Source organism: Bos indicus, chromosome 4, assembly GCF_029378745.1.
Source record: "Bos indicus isolate NIAB-ARS_2022 breed Sahiwal x Tharparkar chromosome 4, NIAB-ARS_B.indTharparkar_mat_pri_1.0, whole genome shotgun sequence".
Taxonomy (NCBI): Eukaryota; Metazoa; Chordata; class Mammalia; order Artiodactyla; family Bovidae; genus Bos; species Bos indicus.
In genome coordinates this window covers 88,640,357-88,652,644 of record NC_091763.1, presented here as the reverse complement: position 1 = coordinate 88,652,644, position 12,288 = coordinate 88,640,357, and positions in this window count along the sequence as shown.

The following is a 12,288-nucleotide window of genomic DNA, read 5'->3' as shown; positions in this document are numbered from 1 at the left end:
CAGTCTCTACACCTTTCCTACCTCTCACATAGTTCTTGGACAGCTGTTCTATGTTTTTTCTTTTTTTATCTTTTCTTTTTTCAGTCTTTGTTCTCTTTACTTTTCAGCTTCGGAGACTTCTACTGAGATATCTTTGAGGTCAGAGGATCTTTCTTCATCTGTGTCTAGTCTAATAATAAGGCCATCAAAGATATCCTCAATTTCTGTTACAGTGTTTTTGATCTCTAGCCTTTCATCTTGTTTTCTTCTTAGAATGTCTATCTGTCTGCTTACATTGTCCATCTGTTCTTGCATTTGTTCTGCTTTATCCGTTAGAGCCCTGAGCATACTAATAATAGTTTTATATTCCTGGTCTGACAATTCTAACACCCTGATGTATCTGACTCTAATTCTGGTGCTTTCTCTGTCTCTGCAATTGTGTTTTTGCCTTTTAGTATGTCTTTAAATTTTTTTTTTTTTTTTTGATAGCTAAACAAGATTTAATTTTTCTCAGTAGGCAAATAGCTCGTACTGGGGAAAAGGAGCTGCTATAAATAGAGTTTTGCGAAATGTTAGTAAGGTGTGGGGGGAATGGAAGAGCTCACAGTCCCACGATTAGATCTCAGTCTTAGTGAGCCTTTGCCTCTGGACTGTGAACTTCACAACTGCTTCTCAGTTTCCCCGCCACATTGCCTCTTAGGTGGGATGAGCTGGCTAGATAGGGCTAGAGATGGATATTTCCTTTCTTCCAAGTGGAAAACTAGAGCTGTCTCTGAGACAGGAAGTAGATGGGCCCCCAGGGTAAAGCAATTGGAGATTCATTCTCTGTGGACCTCACTCCACCAGTGAGACTTCAAATTGCAGTTTCTGGAGTTCTCGCTTATAATCCCAGGCTGCAAACTGATATCATCAACAGTTTGCATGCAAAAATGCAGCTCTGGCTTTAACATTTTTACAGCATCCTGTGAGTCATAGGATTTCATTAAAATCCAGGCACTAGGGCCAGGACTCCAGGGGCTCAAGAGTTCTGAGACCCACTCCCTTTCTTTTCTAAAGTGCTGTGTGACTAGCCATGCTTGCAGGCAGGTACGGAATCTGGGCAGTGTCCAGGCAGGTCAGAAGCAAGGTCAGAGCCCTGCTTTCCTGCTTCTGAAACCTGAACAAAACTTCTGCCACTTTAATTTCTCTAACAGTCAACCTCAGGATTGTTCAGGCTGAAGAGCATAGGAATAAGGCAAAATAACCCAAGCAGTCATGCTGATTCTACAGGTCACATAACAATTCCAAATGGTCAAAAGACACAAAATAATCAAAGAAACAAGCAAGGGGTTAAACAATGCAGAAAACTCTTTCTGAGTGGTAGGCGACATAGTATGGAAAAAGTCCCACCATGAATGAGAAGTGTATTTTTGTACATTAACTTCTATATCCATTAACATAATAGTGGTAACAATAGAAGATTTTATCAAAGTACAATTATATTTTTCTATGAGATTTTGGAATACTTTGGTTTCCTGCAAAATTGTAGGGGTTCTAAAGAAAAGCTGATATTAGGAACAAAATAGAAATAACATTTGAGTATATAGCATCTGAGTTTTCATGGGGGGGGGAATAATAGGTGGTCCCTTTCCAATATAAATGATCAACATGCATTAGGAATCCAGAGAAAGTGGTTCCTAATTGATACATAGAGGTAATGTTTACAACATCAGTTACAATATATACTAGTTGAGGTACTATTTCAAAAAACATATTGTAAGTTTTAGGGAAAGTAGTCCATTCACAATAGTTGATGGAGTTCTCCAATAAAGAGTGTTTCCCAAATGCGAGAAGTTGGTCCACATTAGTCTTATCACAGTTTATCAGTAAATGGGTGTGACTATTAAAGTAACACATGAAATTGGCACATACTACTTGTGTTCAAGGCTTGTGCTATATCTTTACCACTGCTGTATAACCTAGCAGACAGATTTTGTCCCAAAAAGCCAGTTAATTAGGACAGGCCTTGTTTGCCCGCCAGGTGAAGTTATCCTGAGTTCGGGTTTGGCTCAGGTTTCTCCAGCTGAAGATTTCCAAGTAGCCATCTTCATAATTTTCTTTTAATTGTAGCATATCCTTGAAGGTTGAGCTGTGAATGACAATCCACATTACGGTCAGGCTTCTGAGAAAAATCTACTCATGAGAATAACAGTGGGTTAATGGCACATGTTTCCACTTTTTCTGTCTGGAATCGTCACTAGCATGATGTTAGTCTTCCTCTGTACAATCACATCAGCAGGTGTGGGAGGACCACTAGGCTGCTTCACCCAACTTTGGCTCCAATTGCACGTATTTCATTTGTGGATCCAAACATTCCATCATCTCTAACTGTTAATACAGTGGGAGGTTCTCCATTTTGTACTTTGCCAATCACACATGGAAAAATCAGCAATTGGGTGATTTGATCATGTTTATTAATAAATAATAAATAAAGAATGAATAAATGAATGAATGAATGAATGAATGAATAAAGAATATTCATTCTTTCATTTTGTAAAATTGCTTGGATTTCTCCTTAGTAATCTGGGTCTATAACTTCCCTACAGACACAGATCACTTTTAATGCTAAACTGGAGCATTCTTTGATTAATCCAAAGTGTCTGGGAGGCATTCTTTACTCCAATAACAGCTGAAATAGCACATATCAAGCTTTCAGTAAATCTATGGTCAGATACAGAGTACAAATTCAATATGGCAGCCTCAGGAGTTGCTCAGAAAGGAACTAGTGCTCCTGGGTTAATTTCCCAATACTTGATTGTCTCAGGATAGAAGTTTATTTTATATATATGTAAGTTTGGAATTGTTATTATCATTAAAGAAATTTCTAATTCTCCTATATGTTTATTATTTAAACTATTGAGGACAGTATTTAAGTTAGCCCCCCAGTTTTTCATAAGAGCCCTCTCCAAGTGTAATTAATTACTGTTTAAGCAAACCATTCGTTTAATCTTCTGTCTAGTCTCTCACCTCATTCTATGCTCAGAAATCCACTATAAGAATTTCTCTGCCTGCTGGCCCTCAAACCTAGAACCCTGTGTCATCTTCCATATCGCCCAATTCCAATTTCTCCAAGGGTTCCTCTTTGCAACTATCAATCAGACTCCCTTCACTCCAGGCCTTGGCAGCCTCCACACTGCTATGGACAGCCTAACAGGCTGGCCACTACCCAGAAGATTGAATTGTGAGCTTTATAGATGCTCAGTCGCAAGGAATACCCCAGCATAGGAAGACTTATCACAGGCATAAGCTCTATAGACAAGGGATCCCTTCAAAAGAAAGTCCTGGCAACCTGTGGCACTGGTTTAAAAACCCTTCTCTATCCATGCCAGACTGGGCTCCTTGTGCAAGGTCACAAGGAGGGCCAGATGTCTGTCCAAAAATTGATGGGAGCATAGAATACATTTGAAACTCCACCAGGTTCAAAGGGAATTTGGGGGATGCCCTGAATTCCTTCAGGTTAAAACCTCCTGGTAAATGTTTCCGGGATGCCAGATTCATTCTAGGAGTGCTCTCTTGTTCTCAGTTGTAGGTTACTGAACATGAGAGGATCCCCTTTCAAGCCAGAAGAAACACCTCTGGAATGTATCCTTAAGAACTGGAATTTTTTTTTTAATCAAAGGGTTAAAAAAAGTTCTACTGTAGCAGTACCCGACCTTTATGTAAATTGGGGAGTAGATAAAAATGGCCTGAAAACAGGTATCTAAATTAAAATACCTGTTGCAATTGGATCTTTATTGCCACAGCATGAGAAAGTTGAGTGAGATTCCCTATATTCCCTAGAAAGGCTTTTGTGGTCCTTTACCAAAATCCTGCCCCATCTGGCTCTTGTAATTTAAAACCTGGAGAACCAGAAGGCTCTCCCGACATTTTGGATGATCCCCTTCTAAGCCCTCTTGTAGGAGAAACTGAGCTCTTGTTGCTCCAAACTTAGCTCTTCCTGCTCCTGACAGGAAGCTACTTAGCCAGTCTGCCCCTGATATTAGGGAGAAACTCCAAAAGTTACCATTGGGGCCCACAAACTCCTAGATGTGGCCTTTAGGGTATTTAATAATTGAGATCAAGTTCAGGAGGAAGAAAACCCAACGTGAGAAAAAAACAGGTCAGGGCACATGCACAACTGATAGCCATTGCTATCCGCCATGCTTTGTGACTTCAGGACAACCCAACGGGGCCAAGAAAATCCAACTATTCATCTGGGGATGACCAACAAGGGGAAATATTACAGATGCAAGTCAACTGGCCATTGAGCCCAAGATCACCAGAAAGAGGCCCCCAGGCTATGCTCAGCCTGCAAACAAACAGGTCACTGGAAGAGGGACTGCCCTCATTTCCAAAGCGGGAAGAGGGGCTCCTACTCCCAAGATGGCCATGCTGGATGACTGAAGCAGCCGAGGGATTCTGGCAGCTCCCCTCAATAAGATGTCTATTACCATGAGCCCTGGGTGGTCCTTGAAGTAACAGGTAAGAAGATCCATTTCTTAATTGATACAGGAGCCACATAAACTGTCTTAATTTCTCATGCTGGACCTCTCTCTTCCAAAAGCCATACTATGATGATGGAAAGCCTTGTACCCATTATTTTACTGGGCCTCCCACTTGCCAATTTGAGCAATGGTTGACTTCCCATGCATTTCTAGTTGTGCCCCAGTGTCCTACCCCTCTTCTTGGGAGGGACCTTCTGAGCCCCCTCAGGGCCATGCTCTGGTTAGGAGGTCCAAGAAGCCCTTTATCTTGACTTTAAGACACACCAGCCAGAAGAGCAAGATTCTATTCCCAGCCATATTCTCCAAGCAGTTTGGGACAAAGAAATCCCTGGAGGGACCATAAGCAACCAGCCTGTAAGAATTAGCCTAGGCCAGAAACCACTTTTCCCAATTTTGAACCAGTCTGAAATTGGGATTTCAGGTGAGGGCATTTAAAGAAATTTTCAGAATGAAAAAAGGTATGCAAACAATGTTTGCCAAAAATTCAGCACATTTATAAGTGTCTGTGAATGAATAGATAATGAACTTTGGATTCAGTTCAGTTCAGTCATTCAGTCGTGTCCAACTCTTTGCAACCCCATGAACTGCAGCTTGCCAGGCCCCCCTCTCCATCACTAAGGAGTACATTAAGGCTATATATTGTCACCTTGCTTATTTAACTTATACACAGAGTACATCATGTGAAGTGCTGGGCTGGATGAAGCACAAGCTGGAATCAAGATTGCCGGGAAAAATATCAATAACCACAGATATGCTGATGACAGAATGCCTTATGCCTTATGGCATATGCCTTTATGGCAGAAAGTAAAGAGGAGCTGAAGAGCCTCTTGATGAAAGTGAAAGAGGAGATTGAAAAAGATGGCTTAAAACTTAACATTCAAAAAACTAAGATCATGGCCTCTAGTTCCATCACTGCATGGCAAATAGATGGGGGAAAAGTGGAAACAGTGGCAGACTTAATTTTCTTGGGCTCCAAAATCACTGCAGATGGTGACTGCAGCCATGCAATTAAAAGATGCTTGCTCTCAAGAAGGAGAGCTATGACAAATCCAGACAGTGTATTAAAAAGCAGACGTATCACTTTGCCGACACAGGTCTGTATAGTCAAAGCTATGGTTTTTCAGGAGTATGTACAGATGTGAGAGTTGGACCATAAAGAAGGCTGGGTACCAAAGAATTGATGGTTTCAAATTCTGGTGTCAGAGAAGACTCTTGAGAGTCCCTTGGACAGCAAGGAGATCCAACCATCAACCCTAATGGCAATCAACCCTGAATATTCACTGCAAAGACTGATACTGAAGCTGAAACACCAATACTTTGGCCACCTGATGTGAAGACCTGACTCATTAGAAAGGATCCTGATGCTGGGAAAGATTGAAGGGAGAAGGAGAAGGGGACGACAGAGGATAAGATGGTTGGATGGCATCACTGACTCAATGGGCATAAGGTTGAGCACACTCCAGGAGATAGTGAAGAACAGGGAAACCTGCCGAGCTGCAGTCCATGGTGTCACAAAGAGTCAGACATGACTTAGTGACTGAACAACAACAAAGAAACTGTCTATCCTAATAAGAGACAATATCCTATAATGTTGGAGGTGAAGAAGGTTTTACCACCCCTTGGATAAATTTCTAAGGCATGGCCTCTTGGGTACCCTGATAGTCTCCATGCAACACTTCTATTCTACCAAGTGTTAAGCCAAACAGTGGATATAGGATGGTACATGACCTTAGAGAAATAAACCACACAGTTGTCCCTATACATCCCCTCTTGGCCAATCCTTAGAGCATATTAGCTCAAATCTTTGAGGACACTAAATGGTTTACTATACTTAATCTCAAGGATGCCTTCTTTTGCATCCCAGTTCATTCCTCATCACAGAGTATGTTTGCCTTCAAGTGGACTAATCTTGACTCAGGCCAAACCAGAAATATACCTGGACAGTATTGCCTCAGGGATGTTGGGACAGCCCACACCTGTTTGCCCAGGCCTTAGGAAAGGAACTAAGGGAACAGATGTCTGGTGGCACGTAGACCCAAAATTGCTCATACCTCTCTCTGACCAGTGGAAAATTGCCGGAGCCAGCCGGCAAAGTCGATCAGGTCCTGAGAACGTGCACGACGCGGCTGAGAAAGAATACTACAGCAAAAGAATACTACAGCAAAGATGGGGTTGAGAGGATCAGACACGTCTCCACAAAGGGAAGTGGTCTGACCACGACTTTATTCAGCATCTTATATTTAAACAGGAGAGCAAGAGAAAAACAAGACAGTTAACATTTTTTCTTGGTTGACCTATACATCTTACAAAAAGTCACAAGAAATCTTGAGAGCATGGGAATGGCACCCTGTTATTATTTCTTACACCAGATAACATTTCCCTGTGTGTGAGAAGTTTGTCCAGAACTCCAGGTGTCTGCAGTAAATAATCGCCTAATCTCTGGGGTGGCGGGACAGAGAGCTATGTTTGCAAGCAAACCCTCAAGGACTGAGGCAGCTCCCAGAGCTGTGTCCTTTAGATAAAGGACCCCGTTCTCACGGGCAGCTCCCCGCAGAAAATTATTAGAGGACTACATGATTCTCTCTACCTGGGGAGAGATACAATGTCTATGATTAGTTTTTGTTTTTGATCTTTTATAGGGAAAGAGCTCCTGGAGACAATTAAGAGAGTTGCTCAAGTCTGTGCCCTTTGTGCTATCTGTAATCCAGGAGGCAATGTCAAGGAGAAGACTTGTCTAGGAGGAAACTGGCAAATAGATTTCACTCAGATGCCCTCTTTCCAGGGCTTCTAATACTTATTAGTCTTTATAGATACCTTTATTGGATGGATGGAGCTCTTCCCTACTAGAACAAAATCTTTTAAGTTGCTGGAGATGAACTGACTGCTTGGATTTGGATTTGTTCATCTGTAATAGAATTATATAACACCATCGTTCCATAGAATTTAGAACACTGAGAGTCTCTACATGAGAGACTGAAACACTAGTGGTTTGAACAATTTCCCAAATGTCAGACCACAATTCCTTTCCCCATGACTCTCTGGAGTGAATTCACCAGTTGTTTTTTACCCATAGGGGAAGCTAAGTAGCCAATCCATTGGCTACCAACCAAGAATCTGTGTATATATGGCATTCAGTTAAAGTCTCTTGCTTTAATACCTGATAAACAGCTTGTAACTTGTCAGATTGGCTACTTTCACCATCCTTAGTAGTTGTCATTAACTCAGTAGTGACCAGATTATATGCCACCATTTCTTAATAGCGAGTGGATCTTATATATTTAGTTGATTCATCAGTGAATGGTTCATCAGTGAACCATACATGCTGTTTTTCTTGTGCAGTTAGAAAGTCAAAGGGCCTTCCCCATTTTATAAGCAACTCAGTTATCTCAGGCCTAATTAGAGCCTCTTGCTCGAGGCCTTCAACAGAATTTCAGAAATCTTTTCATTGAATGCAGCAACCCCATGTGGCCCAAGTTTGGCTCGGTTCTGACTATTCCATTTCCATTTTATATGCTGGACTCCTGTGTTTGCCCAATCCTGCAGGTTTGGGATGAACTTTGCACCTATTGCATGATTGGCACTTTAGGTCTTAATATTACAGTATGATCTACAGTCAATTATTCCATACCAATCAAAGTCCAATAATAAGCCAATAACTGTTTTTCAAAAGTAGCATAGTTTCTCTCAGCTTCTGGAAATTTCTACTCCAGAAGCCCAAAGGCATTCTTTTGCCTTGCTGTTTTTGCCATAAGCTTCAATTAGCATATAGTTCATCAATAAATATATGTGATTTTATATCCCCTGGTTGTAGTTAATGGGGTATCTGATCTCCATCTAAAGGTAGACTACTGAGATAAACTTTAGAATAATTCAATTAAACTTTTTAGCGATAAAACATAACAAGGAACTATCGGGGAAGTGAGTCTTGGTCAACATGAATCTCAGTTAACAAAACTGGTAGTATTCAATATTCAGTGAAATATATAATTTGTTTTGTGAGGGCATTAACCCTGCAGCCAGGAAAGGCTTTATCCCATCAAATTAAAAAAGTGAGGTTTGTCAGGGAGCTGGGAAAAGCCAGGCAGCTGTCTTGGATTTCCCATAGCCCCAAGTCTTTGATTTACAGCTATTGTTTACTCATTTTAAATTCCTTGATTTAGGAGTAGACTATTGCCATGTTATAAGGACCTCAGGATAGCAAGAATCTGACAATGAGGGGTTAATGTTTTGTAGCAGCAGAAGAGCTTGATCTATGTGTGTCACAGTCTTCATAGATCATTGTGAAATAATATATATTAACTTTACCAAAGTAACAAAAGATTGTAAAAACAAATATAAATCACTTAAAGGCAAAGAAATTCACATAGGCTATTATCAAAAGTGACATTCAAAGAAAATCTTATTCTCATAATGGAGAGAGAAAATCAAATTTCAGTCTGATACCAGCTTACTGTTAATAATAAAATTTATCTAGTTAATTTTAATTTCATCTAAGAGGGTCCTTTCCATAAATCTTGATGAGATGATAGTATTTTTTTGCAAGAGAATCAGAGTAAAATCGTAGCTGTCAATAATAAAGGCTTAAGAAGGCACATTTAAAATCTAATTATATTTCAATTGACACACAAATTCGTGAAGTGTTCCATATTTTTGGTGAACTCTGGGAGTTGGTGATGGACAGGGAGGCCCGGCATGCTGTGATTCATGGGGTCGCAAAGAGTCGGACACGACTGAGCGACTGAACTGAACGGAACTGACCTGACAAAATAACTTTGGTCACTGCTGACATGTAACTTTAATACAATAACTAGAATTATTACTTAGAACATTTTATCAGGACATATCAGATATTTATGAATTCTTTATAATTTTTAGAATATCTGCATTAGTAGTATTTACTGTACACAATAACCTGAGAAGACTTATTCCTTATTTAACAATACTTCCCACATACCTTGAACACACCAAATGAACCTAATTAGTTTAATGTCTTTCTTTGGGAGGCCTCAGGGGCCCTCTGAAGCACCCCAAAGTTAGCAGGGGAAATATTAATTAATTTATTCAATTATCCAAATGTCTGCTCTCCCAGCCTTCCTTGAAGGTAGAGTGCTGCTCTGTGACTGTGGGCAGGACAATTAGATCCAACTCTAGACTTTGAATTGAGATCTTAGGAATCAAATCAGCTAAAAGGTGATTGTGCCAGTGGAAATTTGGAAATTTCCATTATTCTGATAAAAGAAATTCCAATGTCCAGGAGTGGCAGGGCCTGCCAAAGATCCAGAATCTGATATCCATGGTGTGAACGTTCAGTTTAGTCACTCAGTGATTTCTGACTCTTTTCAACCCCATGGACTGCAATACGCCAGCCCTCCCTGTTCATCACCAACTCCTGGAGTCTACCCAAACCATGTCCATCGAGTCGGTGATGCTATCCAACCATCTCATCCTCTGTCGTCCCCTTCTCCTCCTGCCCTCAATCTTTCCTAGCATCAGGGTCTTTTCAAATGAGTCAGCTCTTCACATCAGGAGGCCAAAGTATTGGAGTTTCAGCTTCAGCATCAGTCCTTCCAATGAACACCCAAGATTGATCTCTTTTACGATGGACTGGTTGGATCTCCTTGCAGTCCAAGGGACTCTCAAGAGTTTTCTCCAATACCACAGTTCAAAAGCATCAATTCTTCAGTGCTCAGCTTTCTTTATAGTCCAACCCTCACATCCATACATGACCACTGGAAAAACCATAGCCTTGACTAGATGGACCTTTGTTGGCAAAGTAATGGTTCTGCTTTTTAATATGCTATCTAGTTTGGTCATAACGTTCCTTCCAAGGAGTAAGCATCTTTTAATTTCATGGCTGCAATCACCATATGAAGTGATTTTGGAGCCCCCAAAAATAAAGTCAGCCACTGTGTCTACTGTTTCCCCATCTATTTGCCATGAAGTCATGGGACTGAATGCCATGATCTTAGGTTTCTGAATGTTGAGTTTTAAGCCAACTTTTTCACTCTCTACTTTCACCTTCGTCAAGAGGCTCTTGAGGTCTTCACTTTCTGCTGTAAGAGTGGTGTCATCTGCATATTTGAGGTTATTGATATTTCTCCCAGCAATCTTGAGTCCAGCTTGTGTTTCCTCCAGCCCAGCATTTCTCATGATGTACTCTGCATAGAAGTTAAATAAGCAGGGTGACAATATACAGCCTTGACATACTCCTTTTCCTATTTGGAACCAGTCTGTTGTTCCATGTCCAGTTCTAACTGTTGCTTCCTGACCTACATACAGGTTTCTCAAGAGACAGGTCAGGTGTTCTGGTATTCCCATCTCTTTCAGAATTTTCCACAGTTTATTGTGATCCACACAGTTAAAGGCTTTGGCATAGTCAATAAAGCAGAAATAGATGTTTTTCTGGAACTCTCTTGCTTTTTCCAAAGGATGTTGTCAATTTGATCTCTGGTTCCTCTGCCTTTTCCAAAACCAGCTTGAACATCTGGAAGTTCATGTTCACGTATTGCTGAAGCCTGGCTTGGAGAATTTTGAGCATTACTTTACTAGCATGTGAGATGAGTGCAATTGTGCAGTAGTTTGAGCATTCTTTGGCATTACCTCTCTTTGGGATTGGAATGAAAACTGACCTTTTCCAGTCCTGTGGCCACTGCTGAGTTTTCCAAACTTGCTGGCATATTGTGTGTAACACTTTCACAGCATCATCTTTCAGGATTTGAAATAGCTCAACTGGTATTCCATCACCTCCACTAGCTTTGTTCATATGGATATAGAAATTTCCTCACCCATTTATTGAATAAATACCTGTATTCTTCCACAATGCAAAAAAAAATTCTTAATGCAAAAAATGAGTAAGATTATTCAGTAACGTGAAATATACTGAAGGTATAAATTATGGTTTGAAGAGAACAGAATTTTCAAAAGAGTATAATTTTATGAGTCCATTAAGAATTATAGTCCTCAAAACTACCCTTTATCTTCAAATTTTTAAAATATATTCTGCCTCAGGGTATGGAAAAAAGTGGATGTGCATAAAGTATTCATTAATACGAAAAAATCTTTTTCTTTAAATTTAAAATTCAGTTTATGTTAGAGAAGGCTACATATTTACACACACACACAAAAACCATCTATCCTCCCACAAAGCTTCCTGCTTTTGCTTTTGCTCAAAACATTGCTTTTCACTAATTATTATCTCCCCTTTGGTCAGCTATCTCATCTCTGCTACAGAATATCTTCTTCCATTTACTACAAACTCACAGAGTGATTCTTGTCTCCTATCCTGGAACACTGTTCATCTCCTTATTCCAATTAGTGGAAGGTATACATTCCACGGCAGGTGGCAGAGAGATCTCCTGATAAAATGTGCACGTGCTCAATGAATACAGGCAAAATGAAGGAAGAAAATGCAGTGCCCATGTCTTCAGTTTGCTGTGTGTCTCCAATCAATGTTGCCCACACAGTCAAGTCAAGGCACTGGTACCGTCTGTCACTCTCCTAATTAAACAAGGCATGTGGGAAGAGAGTTCCTCACTTGGCACCTTCCAGACAATTCTTTCTGTCCTTCTCCTGACAGTGAAGAATAGAGAGGAAATCGAGGGCACCCACTCAGGGGAGGAGGCTCATTGTGTACAGATACAAGAGTCTGTAGAGAAGTGTCTATGCTCTGGTTATTCCTATGTCCCTTCTCACTCCTTCCTGCCCAAAGCTTTACTTGCTTGTGCTACATTAAAAAAAAAAAAAAAAAGCACCCATCCTCACTGCAAAAGCTGTCAATACTCACAAC